General features: G+C 43.4%; 1 long non-coding RNA gene across 2 annotated transcripts; it reads left to right on the top strand.

Moving 5' to 3' along the window:
* The first annotated feature begins 11,326 nt into the window (after nt 1-11,326).
* LOC119030112 lies at nt 11,327-16,721 on the top strand. 2 transcript variants are annotated; one of them, XR_005078167.1, is made up of 3 exons: nt 11,327-12,418; nt 14,311-14,371; nt 15,844-16,721. It is a non-coding gene; the product is annotated as an uncharacterized LOC119030112 (long non-coding RNA). The 2 variants fall into 2 exon arrangements; XR_005078168.1 differs by having other exon boundaries at nt 11,327-13,060.
* The last annotated feature ends 2,577 nt before the right edge of the window (nt 16,722-19,298 follow it).

The following is a 19,298-nucleotide window of genomic DNA, read 5'->3' as shown; positions in this document are numbered from 1 at the left end:
GACGGCTGATGGAGGCTGTGGTGAGCTGAGTGGACCTGGTGGAGATGAGCTGTGATTCTGCCTGCTAGCATCACAACCAACCACACCCTCCCTCCAGTACCGGTGTAAAGACGATCCAACATGTCAGATGTGGACCCCATTAACATTTGGTGCTGATCCGGTTGAAGGGAAAGCACGATCAAGATAGATATTCAACATTTTTGCACATTTTAATAATGCGCTGGCCGTAACTTAAAATATCAGGCGCGTTTTTGTGTCTGGTATCTATGAGTGAGTATGAAGGAGGACTGTTGGGCCTCTGAGTGCCATTTCGGTTTCTGTAGTGGAGCTTGGAGTGCACATCTAGATACTGAATTGTCTGAGATAATGTTTGCCTGGAAGCTTCTGTTTAAAGTGCAACACATTGAAATTCAAGGAGAATTAAACATGTAAAACATGCCGTAATGGTGTACGGTCAGGTCCTTCATGCAATCATCTGACATAAGATCCACCATTATCTTTGCACAGACCGCACTACCGATTCACATGAATATGCACCTTTTTTCCCGATGTACAAAAACTAGAGTAGAGCAGCCGTAGAAGAAGTAATCTTAAAACATACGACTGCTGAACCCGCTCACCTTCGCAGTGGCCACATGAGTTTTGTGCTCTGCTTTTTAATGAAGCCACGGCAGCTGTTGTTGCTGCACTTCCTTTGCTTGCGGGCTCAAACTGTTCCAGCAAACTGTTGGAAGTCCGTGAAATGATCGTCTTACAGCTGACTACATGTAATTAAGCGCTCAGAGTGTACAAAGAAGGATGCTATGGTTACCAAATCAGAGCGGCGCCGATTCACTTGGATGTTCGTGGCGTATCTGCTACCTGCAGGAACGAGACGATCGGTAAGCGTGGGTGTGTTTAGTCAATTTGTTGTCCTATTCATCACAGAGTTATTATGATTATTAAACGCTAATTGGGATGCACTGCTGCTAATTCGGGCCTGACGTTGGAAGTGGTGGCACATCTCGTTTGTTATTTTGTACTTAAATTAAAAGTACCTTTTAGCTTTTGAGCCGTTTAGCTTTCTCTCTAATATGTTAATTCTCTAATTTGTGGATTAGCTGCACTCAGATCTCTGTCGCTCTCTCTCTCCTTCTCTGTGTTTCAGCTGCTTCACTCATTGTGTGTCTGGATGTTATGTGACAGGTTGCCCTCCGTCGTACCCACACGTCTTCAGGAAAAATCACCTACATTGCTGAAACCGAACTCTATCTCATTAACGACGTCGACTGTGAAATGAAAGCTGGCGGCTGCACCTCTGAAAACCCTGAAAGATTCAGTCCATCCTCCCACATTTTCGATACGTCCCATAGTTAACGGAGCAGCTTTTCATTCTTTTTTTCGTTGCGCCACGGCAGACACGCTTCCTTTGTGCCGTGATTCGTTATTTTTTTTTTACGGGAAATATTGAACCGGGTGTGAGACGGAATAGCATAGAGTTAATAGGGACCCCAATCTATTCATGTCAGGTCTCTACAGCCCTCACACTGTGCAGTCAGTGTTTACTCCAGGAAGCAAAAAGCAAAGCTGTTTATTGCTGGTTTGTTTCGTGTGGCAAACAGTTTCCTGTTTTTCATCTCTGCACAATGTCTGTAATTCTTACCACATGCTGGCATCTAAAAATCTGTTGAGTCACAGTCCTCAAAGTCAGAATTGTGTGGCCTTTCAAATAGTTTTAGTCTGTGATTCTGTCCCGATGTGGCAGAGATCTGTTGTTCCCACAGCTCCTGTGGACCGGGAGGATAAAATGTGCTGCTCCTCAATCTGATGTGCCATACTGCAAGTGACAAGTCGTGGGGTGAAGACCAACCAACAGGACACAACTGGAAAAGTGTGGCATAGCGTGTCAGTCAGTACGGATAAATCAGGACCTGATAGCTAAAGTGTGAAGTGTGGCCCCCCCTCGTTCAGAGGCAGGAACCTCAGCGGACCGTTAAAAGGAAGAAACTCTGCTGCAAATGAGGCGACGCGGAGGAAGATAAATGCTGCCAGCTGGATTGTTTTTAGCATGTTGTGATTGTTTTGTGTTTTCCACACTGAAATATGTTTCTAATGTGTTGTTGATTGCCTCTAATGAAACCTATTAGTACCGTAGACTAATGATGCACCAGTCAACTCGATGTTTTCACCACTCGCTTTTTCAGTGTTGGCTGCCTGGAGTTAACTGATGAAAGTGGATAAGCAGCTGTGATGATGTTTGTCGACACGGAGGCCATGTTTTAACCCCACGTGGTTTTGGACGTACGTATCAACCTCGTTCTACTCCGCTGCACTCGCCAACGAAGCATTTTCTCGGAGATGGATACGGCGTATTCCCTTCATCCCCTAATCCCCGCTCCCACTTTAAAGCTGTGTTGTCGTCTTTGCGACGAGATATAAAACAACAACGACAAGGTGTTTGCTTGTCATGAGTGAAATAAATCTGCCGGTGGAACAAATGAAAAACGTCTTAAACCAAATCCTATTTATCTCACTGAAACGGTCTTAAAGAGGAGCTTGTGTCTTCTTGTCAAGCGTAATGAGACGCTTTTTACAAGAAACTACACAAAGAGACTTGGTGAGATTTTTGAGGAAGGAGAACTTTATAATTAAAGGCAAGGGAGGCGACTCTGGAGGAAGATCGTTGATTGTTGAGTCCCTTTCCCAGGTCGTCAAAAAGTGAAGCTTCGGGTCGGTATTCTCAAATTCTAACAGGAAGCGGTGGTTTTTGACGACCTGGGAAAGAGACTCACTAATCAACTACCTTCCTCCAAAACTGCCATTCCTACCTTTTAAGTTTTAAGCCCAACAGGAAGCATTTTTTTTGACACGCTGGATTTGAGTTTGTCCGTCAGACGGCTATTTTGGTCCAGACAGACTATAACATCATAGCGCACCATTGAACTTTCATGGTCCCCAGAGGAAAGATCCTGCAGACGCTGTAGTTCCCCTGATTTTGTTCCTCTAGCACCACAATTTGTTTGACTTTGCGGGTGAAATGTCTCGACTACTGTTGGACAATCTGCCCTGAAATAAAGATGCATCCATTCCCATCCCACCTCACCCTCAGGAATCATTTTGATGATCTCTTATCTTTTCCTCACGTGCTAACATCCAGTTCAAGGAATTGTCCAGTATACTTTGGTTAAATTCCTGCAAAACCCTAACCCTACTGGAGCTGGAACGCAACAGACACGCATCCGGTGGAAGCTTAGAGTAACTCTCTAAATTAAGACATGCACATTGTAAACTTTTAAAACACCAGCAGGCTACATTACTACATTAGCATTCAGCTTGGAGCAGTGTTGTGCCGCCTCACGACTGTACTCCTTCTTGTTAACGTTTGTAGTCCAACTGCACAAAATCTTGGCTCCTCTTTTGTTTCGCTGAAGCTTCAGCGCACCCTGAAATGTTCTCGCTGGAGACAAGGTGGCCCGTTGCGTAACACACTGAAATTTAGTTTTGCTTTTAGAAGAAAAAAAAGCAAATATCATCTTTTTTTTTTAATGAGAATGTCGACTAACACGACCGGATATTAAATAAACATGCTACACTGATATACAGGGGCTAATGATGGTCTCTATTTGCATTTTGCAAAGCTTATTAACTTACCATGCCCGCCCCACAGTCACGCCGTAATTATTATTTAAGCACACCTGACGGTGCAGACGGGTGTCACACACACATTTGCACACAGATCATTCTGACAACACCGGAGCGGAATTCAAATTAACTTCCTACATGTGTTTGTTGGCGCACGTCGAGGCTGTGTTTTCTCCTCTCTTCTCTCTTTTCATTTCTTTTTTTCACTCTCTCTCTCTCCTACAGTATCGCACCTCCTTTCTCTCCATCCGTCTCACTCTCATTCTCTTTTGCTCACGCTTTCTCTCTCTCTCTCGCTCATGTTTATTTCATAGGGGCCCTCCAGCATCTCAGAATAAATAAATTATACATTTCATTATGCACTCATTCCAAAGCTCCTTTCAGGAAAGGGACTAAGCTCATTTTGTCCCTGAGCTTCTGTTTATCCTAAATGACTGCATCAGACATGATCATGAGCGTCTGGGAGCGCCGACTGTCCGTGCTCGTTTGTCATGTACCAGACCTAATTCCCATAAAGTCCACGCTCCCATCTAATACCGCAGCCTGGCAGTGATCCTGGGATTACAAACGGCATGTGGACGGAGGTAATATTGTGGAAGCACACGCCAAAGGACAGCACGTAAATTATGTGAAGGCAGGTTCCCGTCAAGTCGACCCTCTTACCTGAAGGGGACGGTTGTCATGTTTTTTAAAAACCCATCCGAGAGAAATTGCTCCATAAACATCACCTGATGCCATCCCTTGAATTTCGCCTTCAGAGAGATTTATCCACTATCTTTCTTTTTCTTCCTCTGTTCCTTCTTTTATATATACATGGCAGCGTTCACCGGTCCAACCAGGTCACGCTCTATCTGCCTCTTCGTGCTTACGTGTTGGCGTCTGCTGCTGTGCCGCGTTGGTGGGCCGTGCGTGGAGGTGTGCTGCCGCTGACCGACTGACGTTAGTAATGTCGTGTACTTGGCCCGTCTCCCGCGGACCGAGCCGCTCATGCTGTGGGTCAGTTTGACCCGTGGTGGTGGTGGTAATGTTAAGGGGCGCCTGGCGAATTGTCCAAAAAAAAAAAAAAAAAAAGAAGGCTTATTCTCTTAATGGCAGCTTCGATCGGTATGTGCTGCACAAGATACACAATCCATAAGTGCACATATGGCACACTAAATCAGGTAGACACACACACATACACACACACACACACACAGCGTTCATGTAGCCACACAATGCCAATGGAACGCTTGGACACACTCTCCACCCCATATGGACCCTCACAGCCATCTGTCCCACTGACGACGTGCCAGGCGCTGCTCATTGAATCTCATCTTCCCTTTTTCTCTATTGGACCGTGGCTGCCCCGCTGCAGCGGGCCTTCGCATTCTAGCCCGTTTTACATGAACTGTGGTAACCCAACATGAACACCATCTACACTTCGACGAACAGCGTCCCAGAGGAGCGACTCCCAAGAGCTCCACAGTGCTAATGCAACAGCGGATATATGTATTTTTTAAAAAACATATTTTCTCTTGGATAGATAGACAGACGTACCGCAAACGTCAAAGTTTGGAGCGTGCAATTTGGTGTGAAATCAACATTAAAATATTAATAAGAAAACTTTTTTTTTTTTTTTTTTTCCTGGCAGGAAGATATCAAGTTGGTGCAAATGCTGTCAAATAATAATCTGTCAGAGGTTCAATGCAATGAAGCGGAGCGGAAAGAGCCGGAGCTCCGAGATGTTACGATCGGCGGAGATTTCCGAGACTCTCCGGAGAAAACGGACCGTTTCTGATGCATATGGATGAGTTCTGTTGAAATACACCATATCAGGTCCAACATGAACTCATGAGGACTTTATACTGACGCACCAGATACATCTTATTTCCTTCATATGACCTAATTTCTATCGTATCTAGGAAGACATGAACTTGAACTAGCAATATAAAGTCGTCCTGTAATGGGAGTTAAGGATCCGAACTTGACATCTACGACTCCCTCTGGATTTGGATCACGTCTCGGAGTATTCAGGCAGAGATGTCGCTGGATTCTTGGGGCGCAGAAACAACTTTAAACATCAATTCCAGCCACTCGTTTTAGTAGTTTTTTAATTAACACATTTTATGGAAGTCATTCATTTGGACACCAAAACACTGGAGAACAAAATGGCTGAGAAACTTGTTGCTTTAAAAAAACAAACAAAAAAACAAGCTGTTTGGTTTCAGTCGTGGTTCAGAGAGTCTTTTTTGTTATGTTTTATGTAATATTATATAACATTTGTCTTACTGAAGCGGGAACACATCTGCTAACTTTCCCTAAAATCTACATCGACCAGGTGTTCAGCCCTCGCAAAAAAACCCTCTGACTTTTGTTTGAAGACTCCAGTTCGCACACATTTCCTCTCGCTCTCCTTCTTTAAGTTTCGCTGCTAACTGTTATCTTGCTTTTTTAAAAAAAAAAAAAAAAAATCTCCCCGTCCCATCCTGCGAGCTTACTCTTTTTACAGCAACATCAATTTTGGCTCTTTTACCACCTCGGCTGTCGACTCAGAGGTGGAGCAACAATAACTCTGCCATCCATTCCATCTTCGTGCCATTTATACAGGACGGTGAGGCAGCAGAAAGGCACGACGTCCAGTCTGTGTAAAAAGAGGCTTAAATGGCACCAACCTACAAATGGCACCACATAAATACTGAAGTAAAATCTGTCTGGTTCGATGCACATGCCATATATCTGTATCTGCTCGGCTAAGTCATGGATGTCACTTCAGATTTCCTTCTTTGTGAAAAAAAAAACCCCTTCCATGTATGTTCCTGTCACAGGCTTTTATTCCTCTCTCTAAATATATACCTGGTCCCATTGTGGCAGAGCCAAATTCTTCTGGGTGCTGCACCAGTGATATCTCTGAAAGGAGAATGACTCACACTCCCAACCCTGAGATTGAGAGCAGGAACCCCCGGGGGAGGCAGTCTGTCATGAAGGAAGGCTGTTCAAGGCAGCTGATAGGCTCACCTTAGAGGTGTGATGCTATCCTCAGACATGTCACCCCCCCCCAAAAAAAGCAACCTTTTCGCTGCCTGGAAGTGCCTTCTCCGATCGAAAAAACAAGTGAGAAAACCCGGGGTTATTTCGGAGCTGTTTGTTCTCTGCCGCTCCTTTGATCACACGTCTCTTTCTTGTGTAAATTACAAACCGACAGGAGTCCTCGTGGAATAGAAGAACAGTGGCAACGGTGATGGAAGGAGAGTGAAGGGGAGGGGCAGGTTGTGTGTTCGCCATGACCTCATGTGCCGCACGTCTTATATAATATGATACCGAACAAAGCCGGCGTAGAAATTGTTGGGTTTGTTTGTGCTTGAATCACATTTTGCAGGCAGGGTCGACGTCAGGACTCAGGAATCTCGTGGAGACGTTCACGTTTGAGGCAACTGAGTGTTAACTTCCGACCAATCCAAGATGTCAACATACACGGCAGCACAAGCTCATTAGGCGCTAAAGACCGTTAAAGGATGCCGAGTGACCCAAACTCCAAGCGAACAGGTGCATGCTCGGTGAAGCTAGAAACGCTTGAGTCTGAGGCATCTGTTTTCCTGCCTCAGCTGTGACTGCAAGCTCCAGATCTTTGAGACCCGGTTGATGAGCGCAGTGGGACACTCGGAGGTCGAGTGGATTGAAGTGTTAATAAGAGACGAGAATGAGCAACGTAAGAGGTTGAACCGAGGATGAAAACCTGAGGTGTGCACAGCAGGCCCGCAGGATCGCTTTCAGACGGGCGACAAACACCCGAGTACAGAAGAGATCGTCAACATCCACACGGCACAGGCGGCCATGTTTGCGGGCTGTAACGTTGTCTGTCACGCAGATGCTTTATTCTTTTGATGATACTCCAAGAAGTGATCATCTACTTGATTTACGTGGCTAAATATAACCTGTTGCACCACCATAGTGGTCATTTTTGGTCATTTTTCTTGGTGTTTGCTGGTTAAATCTATTATGCCGATACAGGACGGTTGTATATTTATAGTTTCAACCAATCAAACATGATTCATATTCATTCTGCTTTACAAGGGATGGATTTAGAGGCAACTGCACACCACTTGGTTACAAAACGAGCAATTAAAAAGTTAAGACAAAGAATAAAAACTATGCTTTGGTTTTCTGAACTCCTCACTATTTTTGAGGGTTAGGGGAGAAAAGGGGGGAAAAGGTCCATAATGAAGAAAAAGCAGCATGTTAAACCCACATTTAGATGCGATGGGCTCGGTTGATGCAGAGCTCCACCAGGTGTGTCTGTGGGGGAGAGCTGGAGCAGCTGTTGATCCCTCGCAGCCCCTCAGAGCAGTCAGCAGTCAGTGGAGGTATAAAACACAGCAGTCGATAGAATAACCATGAGAGGTCCTCGAGCCTACAGACATAAATGAGCGCACAAAATATCAGGCTGATGATCTGCGCTACACACACACACACACACACAACCAAAACACACAGTCCTCTCCAGGCTTTCCCCCCCCGGCGGAGATAAATATTCATGCGTGACGTGTTCTGTGTTACCGATCAGCTACACGTTTGACAAAGTGACGTTTTGCTGCTAACCCCTGCGCCTCAGAGTTGTGCTGGGAGAGGATTCCTCTAACAGCAGAGCGATGTCCTCAGACATGCTTCAAAGATACGCCAGGACTGTTTGAAGTCCAAGAAAACTGAGAGCGCCGCTGCCTCGGAGGCTTTTCCTCACCAGACGCCCCCTCTCCCCCTCTCGTATACCGCGGTGTGGCAACTTAAAAGATCACTGAATGAGAGTCTGAAAATATGGCCGAGATTCATGATTCACTGATGTCATCTAGTTTGCAGATTCTCTAGGAACCTGCCGTAGATCAGTGCGGGGAGATATTTACATCTTCCTGGTGTGACGCCAAGAGTCCCGCTCCGACGGTCTCAACTCGCTCATCAACAGGATGGTCGCTACTTGAACTCCCTCACTTGGGACCGCCTCATGTGGGCGGAGTCAGACAGCTGTTTTCCCACCGATGCTGAAGCTCATCCCGACTGCTTCACACTCAAACTCCTAGAAAAGCGCCCTGGAGGTCGCAGCCCGATGAGGCCCGCGGAGCAGAAAGTCACCAGTCAAAACCACAGCTGGTGCCGTGGAAGAAGTTGTCCACATGTTCAGTAACTTGATTTATTGTTTTTTATTTTTTTACATGCCGGTGTCAGCAAATCATTAGGGCAGTCGATTAAGAGAAAGCTGACCGATCAATTCACGAATGGCTGCGCGCCTCATGTAAATCATGTGCGGTGAATTAAAATCAATCAGCTGCAGATGAACTCACACGCGTCCTGTTTCCTGCAACTTAATTGGAGTTCACGTGTGACGAATTGATTTTAATTTACTCAGCCTGGATCAGAGAACATTTCCACAGCTGTCAGTAATCACTCGCACCGATCTTACTACATGTGACACTTTCACGCATGACTTCCTAAATGCTTGTTTTGGCTCTTAAACAAGTGGAAATTGATGCCAGTAACTTTTTCCCCCCACAGAGGAGTTACGTAGTCATGCATCAATGGTACAAAAAGCGATTCAGGGATAACAATTTAATACTTTGATCCAGATTTTAATGATTTTGCTGTTTTCCTGAGACTGAAACTGCATCTGTCCACTCCAGTATACGTATATATTCCAGTATACGTAAACGCACATGTTTTGCATTGTTTTGGCCGATCGTCCACATGGATCCTGTAAGTGCACTTTTTTGAAACCTGGTCTCAGGGTGGAAAAATTCAAAAACCGAATCTGCATACTTAGCGTATCGATGACGCCATCACCCCACCCCTCGATCTCTGAACCCCGCTACATCTCATAACCACAGCGACAATGGCGGACTACATGCTTGTGTTCGTGCTGTAGAAGATATTGAGCCTTAGTCACCTGTGAGTGAGTCACAGCAGCTTGTTGTGCTCTGTTTCTCCTTTTACTGGTGAATTTCAAGCGTCACTTATAGGCCTGGAACATGAACTACAGTCGGTTGAGTTGTTGGGATCCATCTGGACGCAATTGTTCTTGAAACGATGCCGTGGAAGACGGAGGGAAAAAAGATCATTTCAGTACTCGTGGACATGGCCAAAGTGCAACACTACTGTCGTAAATACAAAATCCCAGGTCTGTAAAAGTTTGTCAGATGTAATGTAGGTAACTGGAAACAAAACTCATGACATCATCACAGCATTAAAAACTTCCATCTGTACACGCAGAAACAAGAGATAGAGAAACTGTTCACCCTGTTACAAGACAATGAAACATTTTACATAATGTTGCTTTGATTAAACTATTCAAGTGAACATTTTATTATAACTTTAAATAAAACACACAAAATCAAGTGGATTCTAAATAGGCAGAATTTACCAGTAAGCACATTAAAGTCCACTGGAGTGTATTTTGGGTCAAAGAAGAAGAAAAAAAAAGTACAAGAAAAATGTTATTAAAATCAGGATAAAAGTATGCTGTCTCTGTCCACACACACACACACACACACACACACACACACACACACACACCTTTATCCACAGCGTTCAATGCTTTCAACAGACTCTCTAATAATTGCCTCTCTACACAAAAACTGCAGTTTTACCAGCTCCCTCAGGAAAAAAAATGAAAAGAAAAAACTGCTCTTGCGAGAAACACAACACAGAACAAACCGTGGGCGAGATCAGAGTTTACGTACCTCACCTCTCACAAATGGTGCAGAAAACGATTTCTAATCCGTCCACCTTTTCATGTCGCGATGGCGCGTACGGTGCGCCTGTGGGGCAAAACTGCAGGTCTAAGTGTGACACTGACAATCGGATCGATGTGTCTCGTGTTAGGCGCCTAAAAACTGCTAGAAAAACACCAAGAGAGGCGCGTATAGCAGATCGCTGTACCACCTGAACGTATCTCGTCTTTCTGGCGTCGGCTACAGAACTTGTTGCACCATTGCTTGTTTTGATTTATCAAACTGGCCGAGGGACGTCTGCTTCTCCTTCAACATGTCGAACTTGCGCTGACTGCTGTCTAGACAAAGAGGTCCAGGGCTGGTGCCGGAGCATTTGGCTTTTGAATTTTAACTATTGTTTTTTCTGATGAAATATCCAGGCGCCTAGCAAAAAAACCCCCAAAAAATCCAAACATTTTTAGGGCCTCAAAATACCCCTGCTTTATTTACACTGACTTTATAAACTATATAAGATAGTGAAACAAAAAAAAAAAAACAGCTTCCTCAAAGATCAAAATACATAAAACTACATAAACAAGCATTATTTCAGAGTTTATGCCTTTAAAACCTGTAATAAACTATATACTACTGGATTTGGAATCTCATTTGCGACATGATGCAAGTCATCCGGAGGCTGGCATGTAAGTGTCTCAGCAGAGAGGACAAAGAAGAGAGAGACAGTGTCAATTGTTTATACGATCACTTGTTGACTGTTGTTAGCTGCAGGGCGGGATCAGAAGATCGAATCGGCTCATATGAGCTGTCAATCAAACGGCAGACGTCTCAGGATCTCCGGTGTAGAGGTCTATGTGAGACCAGGAGTTTTATGGACAGATAAAAGCATGAAAAACCATCACTGATTGCAGTTTTTTGCCATTTTATTTACTATTATTAACTGTGTTTTGGAAGAAATATGATCCTGAAATGGGTCTTGTGGACATTCAGGAATAAGAAGCTGGTAAAACACGGTTCATACTAGTTTTTTTTTATCTTGTGCGTTTGGTAGTTTCTTGCTTGTGGTTTGATTTTGAAATGCTTGGATCTAAGCTTTCTAACGATGCATGGTATGACTGTGCACTGAAATGAAGGTGTCTGCCTCGTGCTCAGCTGCCTGCAGGCAGACTGCCGGCTTCTAACATTGAGTCGTCTTGGCAACATCTTGTAGGTCACACAATATTAGGTTAGTTAATATGCTGTTAATTCAATTATTTATTTGGCACACTTCCCACCAGACGGTATGGCCGTCGATAATTTCACACGTGATACTGCCGCAAATGTAAAACCCTGTCATGAACGTGTACATACCTGGCTCGTGCTTCATTTGTTAAACCAAGTGTCTAAAATGTAAGCATGCAAATTCACAGATGTCTCTCCTGAACGTCCCTGAACAGTATTTAGTTCTACTGAATGAATGCAAGTATGGATATTCTTCAGAGTTTCTAATATACTGTACTGTATGTGGGTAGCGGTGCCGACCATCTGGTCAAATCCACAACGAGAACGGCTTATTCAGGGAAGTGGAAACTCGGCTGTCACTCAAGCAGCAGAGTCTTCCTGCCGCAAAGACATCTCTGCAGCATTTCTGCTGTGATTCTGGTCTTTGTAGTGAACCACTGTAAAGAAAGTCAGACGTACAGAAGATATGACAGTACGTCAAAAGAGTTTGGAAGTTCGATTGGAAAAAAAAAAAAAAAATCCATTCAGATGTCAGAAAATGTTCTGTAGCTCTTCTTCATTTGTTGAAAAAGCAGAAACGGTCCAATCACTACAAAGATGGGACGGTTCAGGCCGCTTGGGGACGAGTCCACCTCTCCGCAGCGGGGACTAGAGGACCGGTAGTGATGGAGGGAACAATGAACCGGGGCCCAGATTCACAGGCGCATTTGAAGACCCGTTCCAGAGCACGAAAGCCCAGACAATGCTGGACAGGCTTCCGAGAACAAATCCCTCAAAGTCCTTGAGTGGTCCGGCCAAAAGCTTGGACTTAAATCCGTGATCCGAGCGAAGATCACAGTGAACCTCGTCCAATCTGTGAGAGACGGAAGGGACAAAGTGTCCTGAATCAGGTGAGCAAAGCTGGGAAGAGGCGAAGGAGAGAAACTGCTAATCTCTGCTACTTGTGCTACTGCAAATAACTGAATTTAAAACAAACGGAGACCATATTAAAGTGAATGCAATTGATTTTTATGTTAACAATGTATGAAATGACTCCAGGAATCTAAAATCTGGCCTCAGTATCTTTGCGTTGAGGCAGTGCATGCCTGTTTATATGTACTGTACCAGATGTTAGCTTGGCTTTTAGCTCGCAGGCTCACAAACTGTTTGTGTCTGTCACTGCCTTTGGTGAGTTATGGGGACTGTGGCGGGGAGAACGTGGAAGCCAAGACATGCTCTGAATTCAAAAGAGTGACAGATCAGCAAATCCCAGACCCACTTACTGACTTGAATCAGACACGTTGCCTATACAGTCGTGTTCAGACAAGGTGCTCTGCTTTGATACCTGTCACAGCTCTGCATGTCACAGGAAAGCAGGGAAGTATGTAGGAAGTACAGCAGGGAGGTAAAAAAAAGTGAGGATGACAAAAAACAAGGCGAGTATTTATAGCAGCAGCAGCTTCTTGGATCACTTCATTGTTGTCGCTCCAGCTAACGGGAGCTAACTGGCTAAATCTGTTAGCAGCTTCTTGCTGAAGAGTGACAGGAGGCAGGTGAGCGTCTGAAACCACAAATATCTTATTTAATTAAGACTGAAAACTTTGAGGAGACACAGCGTCTGTTTGATTAATTCACTTTACGACAACTAAAACTGTGTCATCGTCTGGATGAGAGAAGCTCCGAGTTGTTCAAAATGTTAAAATGCTCGTCGGGCTCCTGAGTTATTAATGTGCGCTCACAGCATTTAACCTTTACAGTGCAAGCAGCAGCGAGTGGGGAGAACTGAGGACGGTCCTCCAGGCTGAGAGAAGCTCCCACAGAGCTGAAGCACTTCTGGGCGATATTTTAAAAAAAAATCTAGCTGTTACTTTTTACAGAAATTTTTCCTTGAAATAAGCTACAATCAGTCAAAGGCAGGAAATCTTCCTGGTTCAGATATAGAGGAGCGAATTATAGCTTGTAAAGGTTCATCGTCAACATTAAAAAAAGGAAGAGTTCTTTTTGTTTTGTATCATTTTTTGAGTCATAAACATGTTTATATATATAGAAAATCTTACATATCCCACCTTTTAATAGGGCCATTGTGTAGTTTTGAGAAATTCAACCTCAGAATATGAGTATCTACATTATTAATGAAGTCATCATACACAATGTTTATTTTTTCTGTAACTGAACAAACAAGCTGCTCTCAGAGGAAAATAAGGTCACACCCAGGACACTGTTTGAAGCTAGAGAGGTGGCAGGGTCCGCCACTTTAAACTCAATTGTGATGATTCAGGTCATTCAGTCAAGAAAATGTTTGTTTAGTTTGTTTGGGCATAAAAGAAGTGTCTCTTTTGTTTAAAATGACTTCACTAAAACTACATACTGCACCTTTAAGCAGATAAACTTTACACTATGTTGTGGAAGTGGAGAATTGATTTGCCAGATAAATGACATTCCTGATTAATATCAGTTTTGTGAAAAGTACCCAAATGTTTCTCATATGAGTAGTACTTGAGCCTCAAAGTCTTTAACTGCCAATAATATAAGTACCAAAAGTAATTTGCTGGCAATAAATGTACTTAAGTATCGAAAGTACATATAAAAATAGATTACACATACATATACATGTAAGTTCTGTATATGATGGGTCGACTGATTATAATCAAAATGCAGAAAAAAATGCTGCTTTGACTCTGATGCTCCAGCAGTAAAAACTACAGGTATCAAATAAATGCAGGGAGAGTAGGATTGGAAGTGTAATAAACCAGAAAATGAAAATGCTTTGTTGTGTTCACCGTCTCTCATGTTGTCTATACAGCACTGTACATGTTGTAAATCACATTCAGAGACAGTCGTCCAGGATCCACTGCAGATAAAAGGTAAGCTGGACAGGAGTATATTTTAAGTCTCGTGTCCTTTTTCTGGCTTCTATAAATTTTTTTTGCAGAGGATAATAAAATATGAAAGATTTTGTGGCCACAACACGCACGCAACCCCGAGTAGAAAATGATGTCTCCGACGTCGACGAAGCTACTTCTATTCCGCCCTGCAGCAGCAGCAGCAGCCGCGCTCGATGAATTTTTCATAAGTCCCGACTTAAAAAAGAAGAGATAAAGTAAATAAATATATAACTGTGAAAATGTGTACAAATCGGTTTTTACTTCGGGCCGGGGCCAATATTTTAAGTGGATCCTGCAACAGCAGCTTTGATGTAAGAACAGACTTATCAGGACGGGATTGTTTATTTGGGGGGCGTCTGTTTGTAGTCAGACTGCGGGGACGGTGCTGAATATTAAGCGGTCGGGTCGGGAGGTTGAGTTGTTGAGCCGACATGGAAAATTGAGCGTTGTCAGGTCGCAGCCTTGTGACCGCGTGTCGACGATGTGAAGCCTCACTTGCTTAGTCTTTTCCACGCCGGCTGATAAGGAAGTTTGGATGCCGGTGCTTAAATTTCTGTCGCCGCACACCAGACTGAGAGCCGAGCCGCTGGGGAGCCATCTAATTGCATCACATTGACTGATTTATATACCCGAGTCGATCATCTGTCTACCTGTTTTGGTGCTCCTATATTCTCTTTGTTTCAGATGACACGGTTATAAGTTGTTGTTAACACAGGGAGGGAAAGCAGGCTTTAACTTTTTTTTTTTTTTGGCTGTTTCCTCTGAAGTGTTTTCTTTTAAATTCCACTCTTTAGATTTAATCAAGCACATTAGGCGAGCGCATTAGAAGCCAAGGTGTTGGGGAAATTTCATTACGCAGATTGGGATCAACCATATGCCATCTCTTCTCTGTTAATGGAGGCTCATTTACACCAAACGAGGCCTTCGTCAGAATGACACGAACGACATGTCCTCCGGGCACTTTCAGGCCTCCAAAGTAAAGTTACGAGTATGTAAAGTTAATAAAGTTCCGACTTTATAAGAACTAATAACCATTATAGTCTAACTTAGAGGACTGTGTGAGTGAAATTAATAATACAAGACGGTTTCTTTGTCAATTATAGCCCGTCTTGTAAAGAGTCTTTAATTATCGTTCGTTATAAATTAGTTATTTTACACTGTGGTATAAGAATAAACACCAGAACTGTCTCACAGTAGACTTTTTTTGATTGGCCAAAGCAGGAAAAGCACATGAATATTTCATTAAAGCGTCCCACTAAGCCATACCAGTGAGACCGCTCATACAACCCCGGAACAGTTAACGAAGTTGTCAATTACAAGCCGCATTTCTCACGACATGTAAAAGCGTCTGCTGTGTAAAAAGAGTTGGTTTAACCTGAGAGTCTAACCCTGTTCTCTGAGCGACTGTGTGTGTTTTTTTTTTCTCCTTCCGTGTTATTCTGCCCCTCAAGAGACCCGTCAAGCTGTTCTGCTATGACAACTGTGGCGGATCGAATGGATGGCACAAATCAAAGAAGGCAGGTTGAAACCGCAGCTCACACGCTCGACATGCAGCCAGTGATACATGAGAAGGACGGAACGCAAACACAGACACCAGACTGAAGAGGATCGCGGTGTCAAACCTCGCTGCAGAGCGCCGAGGTAAAAGGTGACAACGCCGAGTATCAAGTGGTGCTGACTGACGGAAGACGCTGCGAAGAGGCAGAGAACACGGCTCACCTGCGCTCCCCCGGGAAGACGCGCCGCTCGGCTTGAAAACATTTGCTCTACATGCACTTGAAGATTGAAATGTTGAGGCTCTGATGCTGCAGCTCCCTTCCGTAGAGGATGATCGTCTGCATCAAGAGCTGAAATGAATCTTTTACCCTCTTCTACTGCGATTGAGATTGAATTTGTTGTCAATATGTTTATGGATAGCTTGTTGTGAGATTTTTCTTGTTTACAACATTTTCAACAAACAGCAACTTTAACTGACAGGATGAAATAACTGCTTTGGTCCCCACCAACTCCTGAGGTAGAGTTTGTATATATCTGGCACTAGCTACTTACATTAGCAAACAGTTCACGACTGCGTTCACCGGCTAGTCACTAACTGTATCTGTCTGCTGTTAAGTTGGTTTGTCAGAGTACACCAGTTCAATTAAGTTGCTGGACACAGTTTTCATCATTCATCATGCCACTGTGATTACAGACTCTTTAACCAGGTGCCTAAACATAATGTTTTTCACTCTTTAGTTGCAGATATTGCATTTACAAGAACGAACGGTGTAGGAAGGACGACTGAAATTTGTTCTCATACTACAAGTTTCTTAATTGAATCAATAGAAAATTAAACCCAGGTCGAATTTTTTTTTAACCCTTTTAACAAGTTTTTGCTTCTCTAAACTTGTAGAAAATGTCATCATAGGGCTATTAAAGTGATGATTTTGAGTTATACTACAGCAAATCCAGAACCATAACCTTGCTTTAGATGTTGAGAATAATAAAATAAATGTTATTCTACCTGGAGCATGAAAGATCTTTTAATTGGTCGATTTAATTACTGCAAAATAAACATAGCACGTAGCACGTAGTTATTATTATTACGTGCATAAATTACCGGTATAATTACTGTAATATGTTTACAGCGGCAGATGATTTTACAGGACTTCATCAATCACAATTAAACCATGAATTATTTATAGGTTACCTGATTGAATGTGAAAAGAGTGAACGCATGCACGGCTGTACAAAATGGAAACTAATAATACATGTTCACGGCTGCAGCTTCTTGGAAAAAAAAAAAAAAAGAAAAAGCCAAATATTTTAGACTCACTTCTAATTGCTGCTCTCGCTCTCTTTGCCTCCTGAGATGTGTCACTGATTTCCACCCGCCAAGTGGCAGATTCTCAAACACAATCACAACGTTCAGTTTGTAGAGGCAGAAAGTACCAAAAGAGACAAATATTTGCCATGTAAGGTGCTGAAACATGGATGGTATTTGTCTCTCTTCTCCCCTGTCACTTGAATTGATGCACACTGGACTGCTGGTGTGATTTTCAATTACATGGTGCTCTGTGGTGTTGGGGTTTGCTTTCACATTATACAGCAATCCCTGCTGTCATAAAAAAGAAAGAGAAACTCCATACAGGAGGAATAACCAGCTGTCCAAACAGTCCTGTTCTTTATTCAGTAACATAAATTATTAGCTCAACCGTGGCACATCCTCCACAACACATGTACACATGTAATGATGAATGAATTAAAAGCATAATGTTGTTTAATGGATCACCACTAACAAATGAAATATTAAACATTAAATATGCCAGGGACAGATCTGCTCAATACAGTGGCCGGGAATATGTTCATGTGATTGGATATTTTCCAGAACAAGTTTATTGAGGGGTTTATTTCTGGTTCTCCAGATTGCAGACTCCTGCAGGATGCGTTAGCCTCGTGCTTGGGTGGGAGGTGTGGGGAGGTGGTAACACAAAAGGTGTGTTATTTTCTAATTGTATCCTTTCTAGGGTTGGGTTTTACAGGGGTTCTAGTTTCCCAGTGTCCCTTGTTACCCACATCTACATGGCACATATGTCCCTAGGGCCCAAAGTTCCCATGTTTCTTTGTTCTTAGGGTCCAATGTTCCTAGGGTCCTATGTCCTTAAGTTCCAATGCTTCTAGGGTCTTATGTTCCCATGGTTCTAGGTTCCCACGTTCCTGTGTTACCCAGATCTACATGGCACATATGTCCCCTATGTCCCTAGGGTCCAAAGTTTCCATGTTTGTTTGCTCTAAGGGTCCAACTTTCTCATGTGTCTAGGGTCCAGCGTTTCCATGTTTCTACATTCTTAGGGTCCAGTGTTCCTAAGGTCTTATGTCCTAAAGGTCCAATGCTTCTAGGGTCTTATGTTTCTACAGTTTTAGGTTCCAGATCTACGTGGCACATATGTCCCCTATGTCACAAGGGTCCAAAGTTCCCATGTTTCTTTGTTCTTAGGGTCCTTTTCCTAGGGTCATATGTCCTATAGGGTCTTATGTTCCCATGGTTCTAGGTTCCAGATCTACATGGCACATATGTCCCCTATGTCCCTAGGTTCCAACATTTCCATGTTTCTTTGTTCTTAGGGTCCAAAGTTCCCATGTGTCTGGGGTCCAATGTTCCCATGTTCCTAGGGTCCTATGTCCCAAGGGTTGTATGTACTTGGGTTCCTAGGTTACCACAGTCCTATGCTACCGAGCTCTTGGATAAAGGTTAGGGTGTGTTAACAACATATTGCTGGGTACGGACTCTGACAACAAAGGACAACATGGGATGTGAAGACTCTGTGGGATACCTGTTGAGGAAAGATCTTTTCAGGTGTGTTGCATGCAATCATGTACTTTACTACTTGTTTTAGTCACACTATTTTAAAATATCATACCATAATCGCATGCTAATGGAATTGTGTCATATCAGCCTTGAATTGAAGTGTATTGCATTTGGGATTGTGGATTGTATGTCATATCTTTCCCCCACAGATGATTTGATCTGCACCCCCGTAACGAGTTTCTGAAGGGGAGTCCAACAAAATGAACATCTTCAAACGACTGATGGGATTTGATTGACGATCACAAAGCTTCAATAACTTCTCGAGACTGATGCCCTTTAAGGTGTTTGTTGTTATCGCATCGTTTTCTTCATGTGTCACGAACTACAGTAATGTCAGAGCCCCAGTGGATTTGGTTCAGCAGCAAATCCAACTCACTTCAAGAGAAAACACAAAAATCTCTTACCCTCTGTTTGCTCTTTTTCTTTTCTTCCTCGTCTCCTCTGCAGTGACTCATCCATCTATAGACACATATTTTCACAACTCGGGGTGAAACTCACATTTTTTACACACCTCTACCAGTCACAGCTAACAGCCGAGGTGTCAGATTCCGCTTTATT

Source organism: Acanthopagrus latus, chromosome 12 (assembly GCF_904848185.1).
Source record: "Acanthopagrus latus isolate v.2019 chromosome 12, fAcaLat1.1, whole genome shotgun sequence".
NCBI classification, from domain to species: Eukaryota; Metazoa; Chordata; class Actinopteri; order Spariformes; family Sparidae; genus Acanthopagrus; species Acanthopagrus latus.
Note: the sequence above shows the minus strand (reverse complement) of the source record. Positions and strands in the feature narration are given on the sequence as shown.